This window comes from Scyliorhinus canicula, chromosome 10 (genome assembly GCF_902713615.1).
Source record: "Scyliorhinus canicula chromosome 10, sScyCan1.1, whole genome shotgun sequence".
NCBI classification, from domain to species: Eukaryota; Metazoa; Chordata; class Chondrichthyes; order Carcharhiniformes; family Scyliorhinidae; genus Scyliorhinus; species Scyliorhinus canicula.
Window position 1 is genome coordinate 47,021,982 of NC_052155.1, and position 20,557 is coordinate 47,042,538.

The following is a 20,557-nucleotide window of genomic DNA, read 5'->3' on the forward strand; positions in this document are numbered from 1 at the left end:
GTTCTTTCCAGACTTGGGTGACTCTCTGTGTGGAGTTTGTAAGATCTTGCTGTGCCTGCGTGAGTTTCCTCTGGGTGCTCCATTTTCCTCCCACAGTCCAAAGGTGCGCAGATTAGGTGGATTGGCCTTGCTAAATTGCTAATTAATGTCCAAAAATGTGCAGATTGGGTGAATCGACCATGATCGGTACGAGGGGTTACAGGGATAGAGCGGGGCGAGTGGGCCTAAGTAGAGTACCCTTTCAGAGGGTCGGTGCAGATTTGATAGGCTCAGTGGCCTCCTTCGGCACTGTCGGGATTCTACAGTGATGCTGAGACCAGATCCACACAGCCTTTCTCCAGCCCCGATGAGATCAGATGGGACCTTAATCAAATCTGAAATAAAAACAGGAAATGCTGGAAAAACTCAGAAGGTCTAGCAGCATCTGTGGAGAGAGCAAGAGAGTTAGCTTTTGGAATCCATAAGATACGTTAATTGTTTCTCCACAGGTGCGGCCAGACCTGCTTTGTTTTCCCAGCATTTTCTGTTTTTATTTCCGATTTCCAGCATCTGCGGTATTTGCTTTTTTGGAGATCAAATTAGGGTTGCCATTTCAACACATGACTTGCCCCCACACTCCAGCTATTATTCCGCCAACACAACCATCCCTGTGACGCACTGCCTTTCTATGCCAATCGTAAAGTAAAAGGACTCATTAACCAATTGGTTGTTGCTTGACTATCAGCCAGAGAGTTTGTCTTTTCCCACTTGCAATAATATTATATCTAGTTAAGAGAAATTAAGGAAAATAGCAAATTAATTTTATTTCCCCACACGCCAATGGTTTTTCTCCAGGGTTTCCCACAGCAGTGTCCAGGAGATTGACCTTCAATTCCTGGAGACTTCAGGCCAACCCTGGGCCAGTGGGAATGAGTATTGTATATTTCTAATGAACTATGGGGTGTAGTCCCAAAGGCAAGATGCAGTGGAATTTATGCGCAGGAATTTCATCCTGAATCTATGGGAGACAAATACTTTGATTTTAGAAACAAGGGCCAGGATTCTCCCCTACCCGGCGGGGCGGGGGTTCCCGGCGTGTTGGAGTGGTGTGAACCACTCCGGCGTCAGGCCGCTAGGCCCGCGCCGGAGTGGTTCCCACTCCGCCGGCTGGCGTGAACAGCCTTTGGCGCCACGCCAGCCGGGGCCGAAAGGACTTCGCCGGCCAGCGTAAGTCCGCGCATGCGCCGGAGCGTCAGCAGCTGCTGACGTCATACCAGCGCATGCGCAGGGAAGGGGGTCTCTTCCGCCTCCGGCATGGTGAAGACCATGGCAAAGGCGGAAGAAAAAGAGTGCCCCCACGGCACAGGTCCGCCCGCCGATCGGGGGGCCCCGATCGCAGGCCAGGCCACCGTGGGGGAACCCCCTGGGGTCAGACACCCCCACGCCCCCCCCCAGGACCCCGGAGCCCGCCTGCGCCGCCAATCCCCCCGGTCAGGTAGGTAGTTTGATCCACGCTGGCGGGAGAGGCCTGTCAGCGGCGGGACTTCGGTCCATCGTGGGCTGGAGAATCGCCTCGGGGGGCCCGTCGATCGGCGCGGCGCGATTCCCGCCCCCGCCGAATCTCGGGTGGCGGAGAATTTGGGACACGGCGGGGGCGGGATTGACGCCGGCCCCGGGCGATTCTCCGACCTGGCGGGGGGTCGGTGAATCCCGCCCAAGGGCACATTCCAATGAAATTTATATTATCAACAGGAAAATAGTCTGTCGAACAATGCTAGTATTGCATTGAACCACTTGGGGGGTTTTCTCCTTAACAATAGCATGTCTGATTATAAACAGAAGACACACTTACTTGAACTGTGGCTGACAATTCGCAACCCTTCTTTTAGTCTTTATGATCTTGCTAGTAACTTGGCCATGCAAAGGAGACAAATTAGGCTTGTGGAAATGAAGAGCTCTTTTTTCAATTGAAAAAAATAAAATCATCCCTTCCAAACACTAATTAAAAAGCCTTGAATATAAAACTCCTCCCAAATTTATTGGATTGAATTCACATTAGTATAAATAGTCTTCCCCCAAATCTCCGTTGGCTCTACTGCTGTCCCTAAAGCATTAGCTGAGATGTCAGGCCAGTAACATGATACGGGCTGGCTGGTTAAATGCAGAGTGCTGTACGTGTGCTGGGAGTTTAAATAAAAGGACTTGTGTCATTGGCATACAAAATCCAAATGCAGCCAGAGGGTTCAGTGGCACAGGCCAGTGGGAATGATGGGGCCAGGGCATAGGGATGGGTCAGGTTGAGAGCACAGAGGCATGCCAGTTCATACAGGATTACAGCAGCTAGTGTGAATGAGCAGGATAACAGCAGGTAATACGGTATATACACCAGTGTGTGTGTGGGGGATAGGACCAGATTAGAGCACGCAGAATGGGGGCAGACCAAGGTGAGCAGGATAGGAGGAGGCAAGAGGGGGAAGAAAGGATGAAGCCAGAATGAGAAGAATGAGATCTACAAACTGTGTCTGTAACATGTCTGCATGGCTGCCGCCTCTACTCTTCAAAAGTCATTACCTTTGATATGTCCAGAGGGTTTCAAAGACACTACAATAATTCACTTTCTTTTTACCTTGTCACCATAATACACAGAATTATTTGATGAAAGATGCTGCAATTTTTTTTACTACGTAGAATTTTGGCATCTATTCATTTCATGCAAATTTGTGCTTAAGCTGAATTTTCTAGTTCAAAACAGAGTGAGCAGTAAACCATTAATATGGAATATAAACAATAAAACATTCAGTCCCCACAGCTATTATATCATCCTAATTTATTCAACGTTTCCTGTTTTTTTTAACAGGCTTCAACTTCCTAACCGGGAAACACCTCTCACACAGAAAGTCTTAAACTTTCCTCTCCAGATCCCCTATCCCTGTGTGTAAAAAAAGTTCCCTTCCGTTTCTCATACAGTTGACTGTATGGGGAAGAAACATTGAATTCTAATCTGAATAACTGAAAAGTGAGGGGGGAAAAAATCCCAATTGGTATGCCCTCAGTTCCTCCATTTGTGAATCGACTGAATGTGCAAATGAGCTAATAAAACAGGAATTTCCTCAGTTTGTTCCCTGACCATTGTTGAGTTAGTCCATCTCAACTGGGTCAGTGATAGGGACTGTGTTGTTCTCAATGTCGAGGATGGAGTTCCTCCCCCTTATGATCATTGTCCAGTGACCCTAGTTCAAAAGTGCATGGATGAAAGTCTTCATGGCCAAATAATGACACATCAATACAGCACAAACCTGAGGCCATGATTTGAGCCTGCAATGCTTTTAAAAATAAATTTAGAGTAGCCACTGATACCGCCGCATGATGCCCTAAGACCCTGCAATGTTGAAAAAGGGCAGAGGAACAGAATGTCTGACTCACTGGGGGATGTCACCCAGTGCTAAATCTGGGTAGCACGGTGGTGCAGTGGTTAGCACTGCTGCCTCACGGCACCAAGGTTCCAGGTTCGATCCCGGCTCTGGTCACTGTCTGTGTGGAGTTTGCACATTCTCCCCGTGTTTGCGTGGGTTTCGCCCCCACAACCCAAAGATGTGCAGGCTAGGTGGATTGGCCATGCTAAATTGCCCCTTCATTGGTAAAAATAAATTTAGAGTATCCAATTCATTTTTACCAAAAAGACAACATCAATAAAGAATATTTCTATTTGTGACCCCTTATTGTGTACAAATGAGTTCTGCACTTCCTACACAACAATGGTGACACTCATTGATTTGATGGCTTTATTTGATGGCTTCCTGAGGTTCAGCAAAGGCAATGTAGAAATGCAAGGTTCTTTTCCCCCATGGACTTAAGGGTACAGATTCCAGGAGGCGAAGTGACCTATGTGTATAAGACTCCCATATCTGCATAATTAACTGGTGATGGCCTCTGTACCAAGAATGAACAACAGCTGTTGCTATGCATGTCCAATTCCCTTCTGCTGTTACATTTTCTACAGGATATACAAGGGATTCTGACACTGGTTAATAAAGAAAGCTGAAGCAATGGTGGCAGAAATATAGAATCTTTCTTATTGGTGGGTATTTAGCCTGAGCGTGTTACTACTACAGATTATTCAACTGGAAAATATTTGCCTACTATTTTTATGTACAGAAAACCGGTGCAATCAGTCAATAAACTTGCATTATTCTAAAAGAGGAAGACATATGTTTATATAATGCATTCCATGATCTCAGGGTATCTGAAAGTGCATTACATCCAATGAAATGCCTTGCATCTACTTTGCCATTCAATAAGATCAATAAAATCTTTGACCTCAACTCTATACAACCTTGTCCGATTCCCAATACCCTTAATCCCTTAAGTCTAAAATTCTATCGATCTCAAATTTGAATATACTTTAACTGAATACCCACAGCCCCCTGGGGTATGTAGAGAACTCTTAAGGATTCACAATCCCCTGAGAGAAGAAATTTCTCGCCTCATCTCAGTCCTATAGGGACTGGTTTAGCACAGTGGGCTAAACAGCTGGCTTGTAACACAGAACAAGGCCAGCAGCACGGGTTCAATTCTCCTACCGGCCTCCCCGAACAGGTGCAGGAATGTGGCGATTAGGGGCTTTTCACAGTAACTTCATTGAATCCCAGTTGTGACAATAAGCAATTATTATTATTAAATGGCCAAGTCAATATCCTGAGTTAACATCCTAGCCAGAGGAAACAACCTCTCAGCTTCTACGCAGTCAAGGGGCCCGCCATCTTGGGGCCCCGACTCCACGTGTGGGTCCTGGGCGCCGCCATCTTGGGGCCCCGACTCCATATGCGGGTCCTGGGCGCCGCCATCCTGGACGTGGATCTTCTCCACGGCTCACGGCCATTCAGCTTGACCAGTCACGTCCACGCACGCTCGTCAAGACGACGACGCAAATCCACCTCAACGGGCACGAGACGGGCTGCCTGCTGGACTCCGGGAGCACGGAAAGCTTCGTAAACCCTGACACGGTAAGACACTGCGCGCTCCCTGTCCACCCTGAAAAACACAAAATAGGGTTAGCCTCAGGTTCGCACTCCGTTCGCATCACCGGGTGCTGCATCGCGGACCTCACGGTCCAGGGGAAGGTTTTTAAAAATTATAAACTCCTTATCCTCCCCGACCTTTGCGCACCTGCACTCCTAGGACTGGACTTCCAGTGCAACCTACAGAGCTTGACCTTCCAATTTAGCGGCCCTATACCCCCCTCACTGTCTGCAGCCTCGCATCCCTCAAAGTGGACCCCCCTCCTTGTTTGCTATTCTCACCTCCGATTGCAAACCCGTCGCGACCCGGAGCAGACGGTACAGTGCCCAGGACCGGTCCTTCATCAGGTCTGAGGTCCATAGGTTGCTGAAGGAAGGTGTCATCAAGGCCAGCAACAGTCCCTGGCGAGCCCAAGTGCTGGTGGTCCGGACTGGGGAGAAAAACCGGATAGGCTGTGGGGACTGGGTTGGGCAGGGGGTGCTGGCCTGGGGCGGGCAGTCGACGGGCTATGGCTAGTCAACGGGGGAGGGGGGCGGGACGCCCTCTGATCCGGTTGGTCACCTGGAATGCGAGAGGGTTGAATGGGCTGGTGAAGCGGTCGAGGGTACTGGCTCACCTGAAGGGGCTAAAGGCAGATGTGGCAATGCTTCAGGAGACCCTCCTGAAGGTGGCGGACCAGGTCCGTCTGAGGAAGGGATGGGTGGGGCAGGTTTTCCACTCTGGGTTGGATGTGAAGAACCGGGGAGTGGCGATTCTGGTGGAGAAAAATGTGTTGTTTGAGGCATCGGAGGTGGTGGCGGATAAGGGGGGTAGGTATGTTATGGTTAGGGGCAGGCTACAAGGAGAGAAGGTGGTACTGGCTAGTGTGTATGCCCCAAATTGGGACGATGCGGGCTTTATGAGGCGTATGTTGGGACGGGTCCCGGATCTGGAGGCGGGAGGTCTGATCATGGGGGGGGGGGACTTTAATACGGTGTTGGATCCTTCACTGGATCGGTCCAGCTCGAGGACGGGTAGGAGGCCGGCGGCGGCCAAGGTACTGAGAGGGTTTATGGATCAGATGGGTGGGGTGGATCCATGGAGGTTTGTGAGGCCGAGGGCACGCGAGTACTCTTTCTTCTCCCACGTACATAGGGTCTACTCTCGGATGGATTTCTTCGTGGTGAGTAGGGGACTGATTCCGAGAGCGGAGGAGGCCGAGTATTCGGCCATTTCAATCTCCCACCATGCTCCGCATTGGATAGAGTTGGAGATGGGGGAGGTGCGGGACCAACGTCCGTTGAGGCGGTTGGATGTGGGGTTGTTGGCGGAGGAGGAGGTGTGTAGGAGGGTCCGGGCAAGTATTGAGGGGTACCTCGAGGTGAATGATACGGGGGAGGTTCAGGTGGGGATGGTCTGGGAAGCCCTGAAGGCAGTGATTCGTGGGGAGCTGATATCCATCCGGGCACACAGGGAGAGGAGCGGGAGGAGTGAGAGGGATAGACTGGTGGGAAAGATGCTGGAGGTGGACAGGAGGTATGCAGAGGCACCAGAGGAGGGACTGTTGGGGGAGAGGCGCAACCTGCAGGCTGAATTTGATTTGCTGACCACTAGAAAGGCGGAGGCACAGTGGAGGAAGGCACAAGGGGCAGTGTACGAACATGGTGAAAAGGCGAGTAGGATGCTGGCTCATCAGCTCCGCAAGCGGGATGCGGCTAGGGAAATTGCTGGAGTGAGAGACAAGAGTGGGAATGTGGTGCGGAAGGGGGTTGAGGTGAATGAGGTCTTCAAGGACTTTTACGGGGAACTGTACCGGTCGGAGCCAACGGGGGAGAGGAGGAGAATGGAGAGGTTCCTTGACGGGCTTTCTTTCCCGAAGGTGCAGGAGGAGAAGGTGGAGGGGTTGGGTGCGCCGATTGAGCTGGAGGAGCTAGTTAAGGGGATCGGGCAGATGCAGTCAGGGAAGGCACCGGGGCCGGATGGGTTCCCGGTGGAATTTTATAAAACGTTTGTGGACCTAGTGGGCCCCTTGCTGGTGCGGACACTCAATGAAGCGTGGGAAGGGGGGGACTTTGCCCCCGACGATGTCGCGGGCGCTGATCTCGTTAATTTTAAAGAGGGACAAGGACCCCCAGCAGTGTGGTTCATACAGGCCCATATCTCTCCTCAACGTGGATGCTAAGGTCCTGGCAAAAATCCTGGCCACCAGGATAGAGGACTGTGTGCCAGGGGTTGTGCACGAGGACCAGACAGGTTTCGTGAAGGGAAGGCAGCTGAACACGAATGTGCGGAGATTGTTGAATGTCATCATGATGCCGGCGATTGAGGGGGAGGCAGAGATAGTGGTGGCACAGGATGCGGAGAAGGCCTTCGATAGAGTGGAGTGGGGGTACCTATGGGAGGTGTTGGGGAGGTTTGGATTTGGTGAAGGGTTCATTGGATGGGTAAGGCTGCTATATGAGGCCCCAATGGCGTGCGTGGCCACGAATAAGAGGAGGTCGGAGTACTTCTGGCTTTACCGAGGGACCAGGCAGGGTTGCCCCCTGTCCCCCTTGTTGTTTGCACTGGCAATCGAGCCGCTGACGATGGCATTGAGAGATTCAGAGAGGTGGAGAGGCTTGGTGCGAGGTGGGGAGGAACATAGGGTGTCGTTGTATGCCGATGACCTGTTACTGTATATGGCGGACCCGGTGGGAGGGATGCCGGGAGTGATGGAGTTGGTAGCTGAGTTTGGGACCTTTTCAGGTTATAAATTAAATTTAGGCAAGAGCGAGGTGTTTGTGGTGCACCCTGGAGACCAGGAGGAAGGAATTGGTAGGCTCCCGCTTAGGCGGGCAGGGGAGAGCTTTAGGTACCTGGGGGTGCAGGTGGCCAGGGACTGGGGGACTCTTCACAAGCATAACTTCACCAGACTAGTAGATCAGATGGAGGAGGAGTTCAAGAGGTGGGACATGCTGCCATTATCGTTGGCGGGGAGGGTACAGTCCGTCAAAATGACGGTGCTTCCGAGGTTCTTGTTCCTCTTTCAGTGCCTGCCCATCTTTATCCCCAGGGCCTTCTTTAGGAGAGTGACTCGCAGCATTTTGAGCTTTGTGTGGGCACATGGGACTCCGAGAGTGAAGAGGGTGTTCCTGGAGCGAGGGAGGGATAGAGGCGGGCTGGCGCTGCCCAACCTTCTGGGGTACTATTGGGCAGCCAATGTGTCAATGGTGCGTAAATGGGTGATGGAGGAGGGAGGGGCGGCGTGGAAAAGAATGGAGATGGCGTCATGTAGAGGTACGAGCCTGGGTGCCATGGTAACGGCACCGTTGCTGCTCTCCCCTAAGAGGTTTACCACGAGCCCGGTGGTGGCGGCGGCCCTAAAAATCTGGGGACAGTGGAGACGGCATAGGGGGGAAATAGGGGGCTCGATGGAGGCTCCACTGGGTGGCAACCATCGGTTCATCCCGGGGAACAAGGATGGGGGATTTAGGGGGTGGCAAAGGGCGGGCATCAGCAAAGTGAGGGACCTGTTTATTGGCGGGTGGTTTGCGGGCCTGGGGGAACTGGAAGATAAATTTGGGCTTCCCCAAGGGAACATGTTCAGATACTTGCAGGTAAAGGCGTTTGCTAGGCAACAGGTAGAGGGATTCCCTCTGCTGCCGTCGCGGGGGACGATGGACAGAGTGCTTTTGGGGGTGTGGGTCAGAGAGGGGAAGGTGTCTGACATCTATAAGGTAATGCAGGAGGTGGAGGAGTCGTCAGTGGAGGAGCTGAAGGCTAAATGGGAGGAGGAACTTAGGGAGCAGATAGAGGACGGGACTTGGGCGGATGCCTTGGAGAGAGTCAACTCTTCCTCCTCATGTGCGAGGCTTAGTCTCATCCAATTCAAGGTGCTGCACCGGGCCCACATGTCCGGGACTAGGATGAGTAGGTTCTTTGGGGGTGAGGACAGGTGCACCAGATGTTCGGGGAGTCCAGCGAACCACGCCCATATGTTCTGGGCATGCCCAGCACTGGAAGAATTCTGGAAGGGGGTGGCGGGGACGGTGTCGAGGGTGGTTGGATCCAGGGTCAAACCAGGGTGGGGTCTCGCGATTTTTGGAGTTGCAGTAGAGCCGGGAGTGCAGGAGGCGAAAGAGGCCGGTGTCCTGGCCTTTGCGTCCCTAGTAGCCCGACGAAGGATTCTGCTGCAGTGGAAGGATGCAAGGCCCCCAAGTGTGGAGACCTGGATCAGTGACATGGCGGGATTTATAAAATTGGAAAGGGTCAAATTTGCCCTGAGAGGATCAATACAAGGGTTCTATAAACGATGGTAGCCTTTTCTGGACTTCCTGGCTCAAAGATAGGTAACTTGGTCAATAGCAGCAACCCGGGGGTGGGGGGGGGGGGGGGGGGGGGGAGGGGGTGTTCCTTATTGTAGAGTCTATTCTGTAACTTTATATTGTGTAAATTTGCGTTGTTGTTAAAATGCTGTGTTGTTCATGGAGGTGGGGCGAATGTTTATGATTGTTAATATTATTGTTATTTTTGGTATTTTACTATGGTGCGTTATTGTTGTATAAATTAAAAAATTTTCAATAAAAATTATTAAAAAAAAAAGAAAAACGGGATAGTCATCGACTACAGCCAGACCATCAACCAGTTTATGCAACTGGACGCGTATCCTCTCCCCCGTATTTCCGGCATGGTAAACGAGATTGCGAAATACAAAGTCTTCTCCACGGTGGACCTCAAGTCCGCTTATCACCAGCTCCCCATCCGCGCGAGTGACCGCAAGTACACCGCATTCAAGGCAGATGGGCGCCTCTACCACTTCCTCAGGGTTCCATTCGGTGTCACAAATGGGGTCTCGGTCTTCCAACGGGAGATGGACCGAATGGTCGACAAGTACGGATTACGGGCTACCTTCCCGTATCTCGATAATGTCGCCATCTGCGGCCACGACCAGCAGGACCATGACACCAACCTCCGAAAATTCCTCCAAACTGCAAAACTCCTTAACCTAACTTACAATAAGGATAAGTGCGTGTTTAGCACCGACCGTCTAGCCATCCTCGGCTACGTAGTGCATAACGGAGTGATAGGTCCCGACCCCGAACGCATGCGCCCCCTGATGGAACTCCCTCTCCCCAATACCCTCAAATCCCTTAAACGCTGCTGGGTTTCTTCGCTTACTACGCCCAATGGGTTCCCAATTACGCCGACAAGGCCCGTCCCCTCATTCAGTCCACGACCTTCCCGCCGTCGTCAGAGGCCTGTCAGGCCTTTAGCCACATCAAAGCGGACATCGCAAAGGCCACGATGCGCGCCATCGACGAGTCCCTCCCCTTCCAGGTCGAGAGCGACGCATCAGAAGTAGCTCTGGCGGCCACCCTGAACCAAGCGGGCAGACCCGTGGCCTTCTTCTCCAGAACCCTCCAGGCTTCCGAACTCTGCCACCCCTCTGTGGAAAAGGAAGCCCAGGCCATAGTCGAAGCTGTGCGACATTAGAGACACTATTTGGCCGGCAGGAAGTTTACCCTGCTCACAGACCAACGGTCAGTAGCCTTCATGTTCGATAATGCACAGAGGGGCAAGATTAAGAACGACAAGATCTTGCGGTGGCGGATCAAGTTATCCACATACAACTACGATATCTTGTATCGTCCTGGGAAGCTCAATGAGCCTCCTGATGCCCTGTCCCGCGGTACCTGCGCCAGCACGCAGATAGACCGCCTCCGCTCCCTCCACGCGGACCTCTGCCATCCAGGGGTGACCCGTTTCTATCATTTCTTAAAGACCCACAACCTGCCCTACTCCATCGAGGAAGTCAGGACAGTAACCCGTGACTGCCACATCTGCACAGAGTGCAAACCGCACTTCTACCGCCCCGAGCGCGCGCATCTGATCAAAGCATCCCGCCCCTTCGAACGTCTCAGCATAGACTTCAAGGGGCCTCTTCCCTCTAGCAGCCGCAACATTTACTTCCTGACGGTGATCGATGAATACTCCCGCTTCCCCTTCGCCATTCCCTGCCCTGACATGACCACATCGACCGTCATTAAGGCCCTCCTCTCCATCTTCTCCCTGTTCGGCTACCCCGCGTACATACACAGCGATCGGGGGTCCTCCTTTATGAGCGACGAGCTGCGTCAATTCCTGCTCAGCAGGGGCATTGCCTCTAGCAGGACGACCAGCTATAACCCTCGGGGTAACGGACAGGTCGAGCGGGAGAATGGTACCATCTGGAAGACCATACTACTGGCCCTCCTGTCCAGAGATCTCCCTATTTCCCGATGGCAAGAGGTTATCCCCGATGCCCTACATTCTATCCGCTCCCTCCTCTGTACCACAACTAATCAGACACCTCATGAACGTCTTCTTGTTTTCCTCAGGAAGTCGTCCTCCGAATCCCCTCTCCCGACGTGGCTGGCCGCCCCCGGACCCATCTTGCTCCGGAAGCATGTACAGGTGCACAAGTCCGACCCGTTGATGGAACAAGTCCAGTTACTCCACGCTAACCCGCAGTATGCGTACGTGGAGTACCCCGACGGTCGGCAGGACACGGTCTCCCTCCGGGACCTGGCACCCGCCGGCGTGCGGCCCTCCCCCCCTTCACCACAGACCCCCCCCCGTCCATTTTCCCCCAGCGCCCCACCCAGGCCACCCCTCCCCCATCCATGGCATCTCCCCTACCAGCCCAGGGTATGGAGACAGTTCAAGGACCATCGCTCCCGGAGTCCAGGACATCAGCTGAACCACCACCATCGGCTGAACCAACGTCACCAACTCCACTGTGGCAGTCGGCCAGGACGTCACGGGCAACGAAAAGGCTGATCGAGTCCATTTAACTTCAACACCACCATGGACCTTGTATGGACACTATGTACTGTTGCTAAATGTCTGGGCCAGTGGGAAGCCAAGGATACATTTTCTTCCTTCTCTTCTTACTACTCATACCACCAGTTCTCCCCCCCCCCCAGCTCTCGTTAACACCCCGCCCCCCCGGCTTCTTTCTCCGCAAGGGGTGAATGTGGTGGTGTGATTAGCATAGCTGCCTGCCATTGGTGCAGAACACCGGCTTACCATTGGCCCTGATCGGTCATGTGCCTCTCGACCGGTTGGTTGAGACCAGTCATGTGATGGCTCCCCGATTAGTCGAGAGGCTGAGTTAACCCCACCTCCAAGGCGGAGTATAAATACCCAGTACTCCCGGTGGTCGTACTTATACTGTAATCGACCGCTAACATCTAGTAGATTAAAGCCATACTTTTGTTCAGCAACTCGTCTCGCGTTCAATTGATGGTCCATCAGACTCTGAGGAAATTTAGCATGGCCAATCCACCTAACCTGCATTTCTTTGTAATGTGGGAGGAAACCCACACAGACACGGGGAGAAAGTGCAAACTCCACACAGTCACCCGAGGCCAGAATTGAACCCGGGTCCCTGGAGCTGTGAGGCAGCATTGCTAACCAATATGCAACTCCACTGCTCTTTTTTGGGATGTAAGATTCTATAATTCATGCAACGCATTCTTCCCTGCAGCGGCTTTTGTAGCTTGTGGAAATTCGCAAATGCCCCCATTGACATTATTGGAAAAAGTGAGCTTGGGCCGTAAGCGTAAAACTCCCTGCACCACTGAGTTCGACAAACAGTGCATGGGAAAGCTGTTCCAGTTCTGTTCAGCATTTTGAGAGTGTGAAAAATCATCACATTTCCTCCAGTATGAACAAGTGGAGAGAGAGAGAAAAAAAACCTCTTTTCCACGCGTACTGGTGATGTCAGAGGAGACACACACGAGAATCCGTGCCTCTTTTTTTTGGATCTTAGCCAAATCCTGACAAGCTATTGGTTGCATTAGTCTAATAAAGGCTGAGGTAAAAAAAATCAGACAGGCTGCAGAGACTTTAATCTGACCTTTAGTGCCAACAGCCTGTTCTCATAATGTTTTGTGTAAGGGGGAGGAGAGAAAGAGAAATGAAGGGCTTTGCACAACCATAGAGATCTTACCACACAACTTTAAAGAAAATTTGAAGTAATGTTTGAATTTTAATGTTACACTTCATTTCACCTTACAATTTGGTTGGTAGATTACCTGAAAAATCTTGATTTTTGAGGGGGGGGGGGTGGAGAGAGAGATAGGGTGTTGCACAATAATAAATGCAACATTAAAAGAAATGTATGACTTGGTTAGAGAGGAGGAGGGAGGCGAAGGTTTTCGGGAAACAGGAAGCAGTGGGCTGGAGCTTGTCAGAGCGTGCGTCAGCTTCACGGCAAGTCTTTTTTTTTCCGCTGGGTGGCGAGAGAAAGAGGAGAGCGAGCCCGGCGAGGAGGAGGAGGAACTGAGTCACTGGGAGCCAGTCACTGGCGGGCGAAGCTCAAGCTGCAGCTCCAGTCCGCTCGGAGCCAGAGGAGCAGCAGCAGCAGCAGCTTGGCCGCTCCCTGTCATTCGCCCCGCGGCAGCGGCAGCAACTCCGCTGTAACCTTCCTCTCCTCTCTTCCCCCCCCCCCCCCCCGGCAGCGGCCGGCAGCTGGAGCCGCCCGCTCCTCAGCAGCCAGTGTCTACCCCCCCCCCCCCCCCCCCCCCCCCCCCCCCCCCATTCCTGTGAAGGTTCAGGGACCACCAACTCTCAACAGCTCACTCCTCCAGTTACCCTTGTCTGTCTTAACATGAGAACATAAAGCCTGCCACCTTTTTTTAAATTTAATTTGACTCGATCTATTTTATTTTAAATTATTTTTCAAGAAGTCTCCGTCCTCCAATTTACCTTCAAATTCATGGTGATTATCAAACCTTGGGAATTCTCGAGAGGTAAGTTTTTTTTTTTCCTCTTCTCTCCTCTCCCCCCCCCCTTATGTTATAAGATTTCATAGAATTTCTGGTATGCAGTCTGCCTGCCGGAGTTAGATAGTCAACTTGGAAGGTATGTATGTAGCACTACATGTCAGATAGGGTGTTACAGTGTTGCTTTAATGTGAAGTAGCTGTGGAATGAATGTATATTTATATATTTTAAATATTGCATAAAATATATGTTTGTTTGTGTCTGGTCAAGACTGAATGCAATTTTGTTCTTGTTCCAAAAAAGTGCTTATTCAGTAGGTTCAGACTGTTCCTGCGAGTTGCTAGACAGAAAAAATATGTTGCCTTAGTAACCTGGAGTAGTAGGATGTCTGAGTTTATGCTGAGTGGAACTACTGCATTGTGTAGCAGAATAAAATACACATGTATACTCGTTATGAGCAGATTCGTTTTACACAGATTTTACAGACTCTCTTTGAGCAGATTTAATTTTCGTTTAATTGAAAAGATCTGTTACTTTAACTGAATACTTTGTCTCACACGGTATACATTTCCATTTTGGAATTTGTGCTCCTTGATTAAAAACACAATTTTAACTTGCTGTATGTTTTGGAGGAACAAACTGAGGGGTTAGACCATACTATCCATATTGGTGCAAATGTAGTAAATCTCAGGAGTGCATGTAGTTCTTGTAAATCCAAATATGCCATAATGAGTTGTCTTGGTGCTTTAGATAATTTCCAGGGGCTTTTGATAAAGTACTCCTGTACTCTGATCATTTTAAGAAGTAATATCTTTACAGACATGTTTTTGATTGTGCAAGTTCTTTTTGTTTTATCTGCCTGTGTAATGTAGAGGTATTTGAAAGGTTGACTTCAAAGGAGCTTAATTAAGCCGCCTCAGTCAACAGTGATGGGAGATAATGATCAGTTTGAAGAGGCTAAGTTCCATGCTGTGTCTGCTCTTATAACTGAATCAGTTCCACTGTGCAAATTAACAAATCACTGTGAATTTTTCCCTCTTGTGTTCTCTGCAGCAGGTTGGCTGATCTGTTCTTTAGGAATGCAATGCACATTTTTTAAACATGGTTTTGCCAACTCCTTAATCCACATCCTTTTCCCATTCTGTCTCAATTCCATTTTATTGTCTATATTTATTTTTGAAATGAGCTTGCCTTTTTGTACGGGTGGGAGGTTTAATTGTGAAGCATAATTTTCAGCACGAATCTGCACCAGTTTTTAAACCCCCCCCCCACCCCCCACTATTTGGTGATTGAATTAATCAAGGGTCACATCCAAAATCAGCCAGAATGGGACCAGAAGAGAGTGAGCTGGATGTAGCCTTGTGTCTTAAATAAAATAGTTTGGGAGTTTCTTGCACCCCGTAATTTTCAAGCTAGGACTAATCCTTTCTTTGTGAAAATAACATAACACTCTTAAATGCGCAAGGGCCTTGCCAAAAAGTTAGTAAATCTTTGCCTGGATTAAACAAAATTGCTGAAAGTTCATGTTTCTTGTGGTTTGAGATTCTGGGGAATGCAAATTTAAAGGCTTCCAAGAATTTCAATTCTCCCAAATCTCCTTTCAGGGCATTTCTTTAGATCAGAATACATATTTTAGCTGTGAGTTTCAATTCAAATGATTTTCTGCTGTACTTTGTAAAGCAATGGATGTTGGTTTCCTTGTTTTCCATTAGCATGTTCAGTTAAAGATCTGTTGAAGACCTAATGGAGATTCCCGTTGGCAGCAATTTTGGGGGCCCATGGGGGGGGGGGGGGGGGGGTTACTTAATTACGCTACAACTTTTCTTAAGAGCTTCATCCCATCTTGCCCACCAACATCTTAACTCCAGACTGCCCCCTCAAAACATTTCTGCCCCTTCTTCTCTCCTTCCTTTCAAGACCCTCCTTAAAACCCACTTCTTCATCTAAACTTTTAGACACCCTTCTTTAACTCAGCAATTTTTTTGTGTCTCTTTCCTCGTGTCCTTTGAAGCACCTGGAGTTTTCTCATATTCCAGTTACTGGAGTTTATGCCATCCTCTGTTGTGACATGCCATCAGTTACATCTCACCAATGTGGGAGGCTGATGCACATTTATCAAGACTGACTTCAGAAGCAGCCTGTTCTAAATATAGTAAGATAAGCGAGCTGGGAAAGTATTTGCCTTTAAACTTAGGGTGGTGTGGAGCTCAGGATAGCTTGTAAGATGTGTTTGTGGCACCTTGTGAGGAACAGCTGTAATTACAGTTTGGCCTGACTAAATAATTAATCAGCAGTAGAGCATGATAGTTATTAATCCCAGGAGCACTGTTCAATCTGTTTCAGTAGAAATACTGTTCATTCTTCAACCACCCTCCCACCCCTATTCTTTTCCTCCACCCAGAGGGCCTTCCTCACTAATCCAAGCCCCTCCTATGTTCTACCCTTTCCATTGAACAAATTTCTTTTGCAAATTGCTTCTATATATTCTAAATTTGCCAATTTTCTTCTCTTCTCCCCCCCCCCCCCCCTTCCTGTTTGGCGCACACAGCTAGAGGGAGGAGGTGAGAAAGGAACTCCAGTCTTGTGCTGGTTGGTTCAGAGCCAGCTGCCTTAACAAGAGAGTCATTTTATTGTGCAGTAGAAGTGAAAATGTGCAGTTTTTTTTGGCAGAGGTGGAAGGGAAGAAATCTGCTGACCGTAATAATAGGAGGTGCAACATAAAGTTTCCTTTAATTGGCTTTCACATTCTCTTCTGTTACTAAGTGTGTCAGTTTCTGAAAGGAATAGAGGCCTGCAAGATGAGTTACTGGCTATTTATTGAGGATCTTTTGTACATTTTCATTTTCAGAAGGTTGCTGTATGACATTGTAGCTTAACGATGTGTAACTTGTTACCATTTTCACATCTTGGCCACTTCTTTGTGACTTAGTACAGGGAGTAAATGGGAACAGAGGTTTCAAAAAAATCGATGCCAAGTTAAAGGAGGAGATATTTGGTTCACCAGCGTGATCCCTGGAATGAACAGCTTGTAGGAACGGTTCAGGACTCTGGGACTGTACTCGGAGTTTAGAAGGATGGGGGGGGGGGGGGGGATTTTATTGAAACTTGCAGGATACTGTAAGACATGGATAGAGTGGACGTGGAGAGGATGTTTCCACAAGTAGGAAAAGCTAGAACCAGAGGACACCATCTCGGACTAAAGGGACAGATGAGGAGGAATTTCCTCAACCAGAGGTTGGTGAATCTGTGGAACTTTTTGCCGCAGAAGGCTGTAGAGGCCAAATCACTGAGTATCTTTACGACCGAGATAGATAAATTCTTGATTAATAAGGGGATCGGGTTATGGGATAAAAGGCAGGGGAATGGGGATGAGAAAAGTATCAGCCATGATTGAATGGCGGAGCAGACTCGATGGGCCGAGTGGCCTAATTCGCTCCTATGTCTTTTGATCTTGCATGTCGGATATTGTGATGCAGTGGTTAAATTACAGGACTAGTAATGCAAGGAAAGTGATTCAAATTCCATGATTCAATATATATAAAAAAAAATGAAATAAAGAAAAATCTGCTATCAGTAAAAGGTATCGTAAAAAGTTGTCTTATCATCGATATCATAGAGTTTACAGTGCAGAAGGAGGTCATTCGGCCCATCGAGTCTGCACCGGCTCTTGGAAAGAGCACCCTACCCAAAAACAACACCTCCCCCTATCCCAATAACCCAGTAACTAACCCAACACTAAGGGCAATTGATCATGGCCAATCCACCTAACCTGCACATCTTTGGACTGTGGGAGGAAACCGGAGCACCCGGAGGAAACCCACGCACACACGGGGAGGATGTGCAGACTCAGCACAGACAGTGACCCAAGCCGGAATCGAACCTGGGACCCTGGAGCTGTGAAGCCATTGTGCTATCCACAATGCTACCGTGCTGTCTTGTAAAAGTGAGCTGGTTCGCTCATGTTTTTTTGGGAAAGGCACTTTGTGTCCTTTCTCAGTTTTTTGCCTATATATGACTCCCATCCCATAATGTGAACGACTCCTAACTGCCCTCTGAGATGGACAGTGAATGACAGCCTTGTCGGTGGCACCAGCATCCTGCAAATGAATGAAAATGATTTGCATGTGTGGATGTCAGGTTTTTAGGATATCTTTGAGACCCAATAAAACGTTATGTGAAGCAAGTACATGGGAGTGCTTCCTTTCCTTTCGTTGGATCACGATGCTGTAAGTTGTTTTTGGCAGGACTGTTGCCCCCTTGAAATGCCAAGATTCAGCTAAAGAGCTCCACCAAAGTTGGGGGCAAACCAGGAATGTGTGTTTTTTTTTCTAAAGGGGCAATTTAGCATGGCCAATCCACCTACCCTGCTCATCTTTGGGTTGTGGGGGTGAAACCCATGCAGACACAGGGGTAATGTGCAAACTCCACATGGGCAGACCCAAGGCCAGAATTGAACCCAGGTTCTTGGCGCGGTGAGGCAGCAGTGCCAACCACTGTGCCGCACCTGTGCTTTTTTTTTCTCTTAATTCATTCTTGGGACGTGGGAATCCCAAGGCCTGGATTTGTTGTCCATCCCCAATTGTGCTTGAACTGAGTGGCATTTCAGGCCATTTCAGAGGGCAGTTGAGAATCAACCATGTTACTGTAGGTCTGGAGTCGCATGTAGGCCAGACCATGTAATGATGGCAGATTTCCTTCCCTAAAGGACATTAGTGAATCCAATGGCTTTTCTGACAATTGATAAGTCTCGTGATCATGATTAGAGGCTAGCTTTATATCACAGATTTATTAGTTGAATTTAAATTCCACCAGCTGCCTTGGTGGGATTTGAGCCCATAGCCTGGGTAAATGGATTACTAGACCAGTGGCATTTCCACCACAGCAATATCTATCTCTTCTCCTCCTCTTTCTCCCCCCCCCCCCCACCCCCCCCATCCAAAATAAAAGATGCATAATTTTCTGCATGCACAGTTATCATTTTACTTTACTGCATTTTTACATTCATTGGTGCACTGAACTCAACATTAGCAGCAGCATATAAAGCTTTTCTGCTTCTGCATCACTTTAAATCCCTCCCCTTATGTGAAGTCAAAATAATCTTTTCTCGTATTCTCGTACCAGATGACTTTGGACAGCAAAGGGTCGCTACCAAAGTGGACTTGCTCTGGCTTATGAAAGTGCGATTAGATGGAAAATGGCCAAAGTCCAGGAGAATGTGCAATAATTGCCTCGTTTGTGCCTCAAACCTCCCAAGAATTCATCTTTGGTTAACGAACAGGAGCAGGAGTCCTGACTTAATTCTTACCCCCCTGCCCCTTACCAAAGTAGTGGGGTGCTCGACCGACTTGTACAAGGCCTAATCTACTCCGTATTACCCAATGTGAGATGAACAGATTCAACACAGACCACATCTAAGTCCTTCCTGCGCCGTATAGCTCAGCAGTGCATAGATCCATTCGGAGAATTCTAATATTTTTTAATTGTGATGAGGCACTTGTATTGTGCATCATTTGTAGTTTTATTAAAACCACAGTAAATTTCCCAACCACTTCAGGTTTATGGTTCTGTAAATGGGTTTACAGTAATAGAACGTATTGCCCTTGGCATGCTGTGTTTGCAGGCTGCTCTGCTCCTTCCATTGTTTTTTTTAATGAAAAATGCATGCTAGGTGCTTTAACGGCAGATGATTTATGAAGCTATTTGAAGGTGGTAAACTATAAAATTAATCATCAGGCATATGGATTTTTTTTCCAAGTGTTTCTTTTTCTACCATGTTTAACAAAAAAACAAACAGGTTGGCATTTGTTTTTAAATGTTATAATGCAGGTGCATGATGTATAATAAACTATCTTTTGACCGATTTGGAGACCCAACAGTGAATGCATCAATGGCTGGGAATGAACTTCCCTGTGCAAATAGAAACAGGTTTAACTACTTGTACAGCCACACCTCTCAAGTGTTTTACCTGTGCTGTTGACAGAAATTTTGTTTTCATAAGAGTTAGTTATATTCGCCTACTTCTTCCTTTTTCTTCTCACTCAACCCTTGATTGGGAATACTGCTAAAACCCATTTTCTTGGGATGCTATTGCAGTTCTCCGTGTTTAATTGGCTGACCATGATACTGTAGCCTTGTTACATTAACCCAGCTTTGTGTGATTAGCAGACCATGCGGAGTTCCAGTGTAGATGTCAGCTTGCAAGTCTGTGAAACACCATGACTTGCTATCAGGGCACTTTGTGTTTATGTGTGCATTTGGCGGCTGGGAATGTAGTTTTTGTGTTATAAAGAAGTTTCTACCCTGATACTTGCGCACAAATCATGAAATAAGGATGGTTATAACAAAGACTTGTGTTTTAATACTGTTTTGATATAATGAAACATCAATTCTTTGTACTGATATCTCTTCCTTTGACTTGGTGTCACCTTTTGGCTGGCTACACTCCTGTAAAAACATCTTGGGATATCTTACTACATTAGAGATGATACATAAATGCAAGTTGTTGTTACCTCTCCCTCCATGACAAATACGTATTTTGACATAAGAGAATAAAACCAAGCTGGAAAATGGGATTAGAAGACTTGGGTGGTTGATGGGTCGTCGCAGTCACGATGGGCCAAAGGACCTCTTTCCGTGTTGTAAAACTCTTGACTTTATGATTGTTAGAGTCTGGCGCAGTGTTGTATTCCACTGTTCCAAGGGGGTGAAAGGTTGTTGGAGGTAGGCAGGAATGTGAGGTTGAATTTGCAAGATGATCATCCATGATTTTATTGAATGGCTGAGTTGCTCAGAGTGGGCCCACTCTACTCTGTATGTGTGTTACAGTCAGCCAC

At 48.7% G+C, this 20,557-nt stretch overlaps 1 protein-coding gene across 1 annotated transcript in view; it reads left to right on the forward strand.

Moving 5' to 3' along the window:
- The first annotated feature begins 13,540 nt into the window (after positions 1–13,540).
- Positions 13,541–20,557, forward strand: part of csrnp1b (cysteine-serine-rich nuclear protein 1b) — a 33,221-nt gene continuing 26,204 nt past the window's right edge. The window contains exon 1 of the mRNA XM_038808852.1: positions 13,541–13,751. The gene's annotated coding sequence lies outside the window, so the exon portion shown is untranslated. The remainder of the gene's footprint in view (positions 13,752–20,557) is intronic.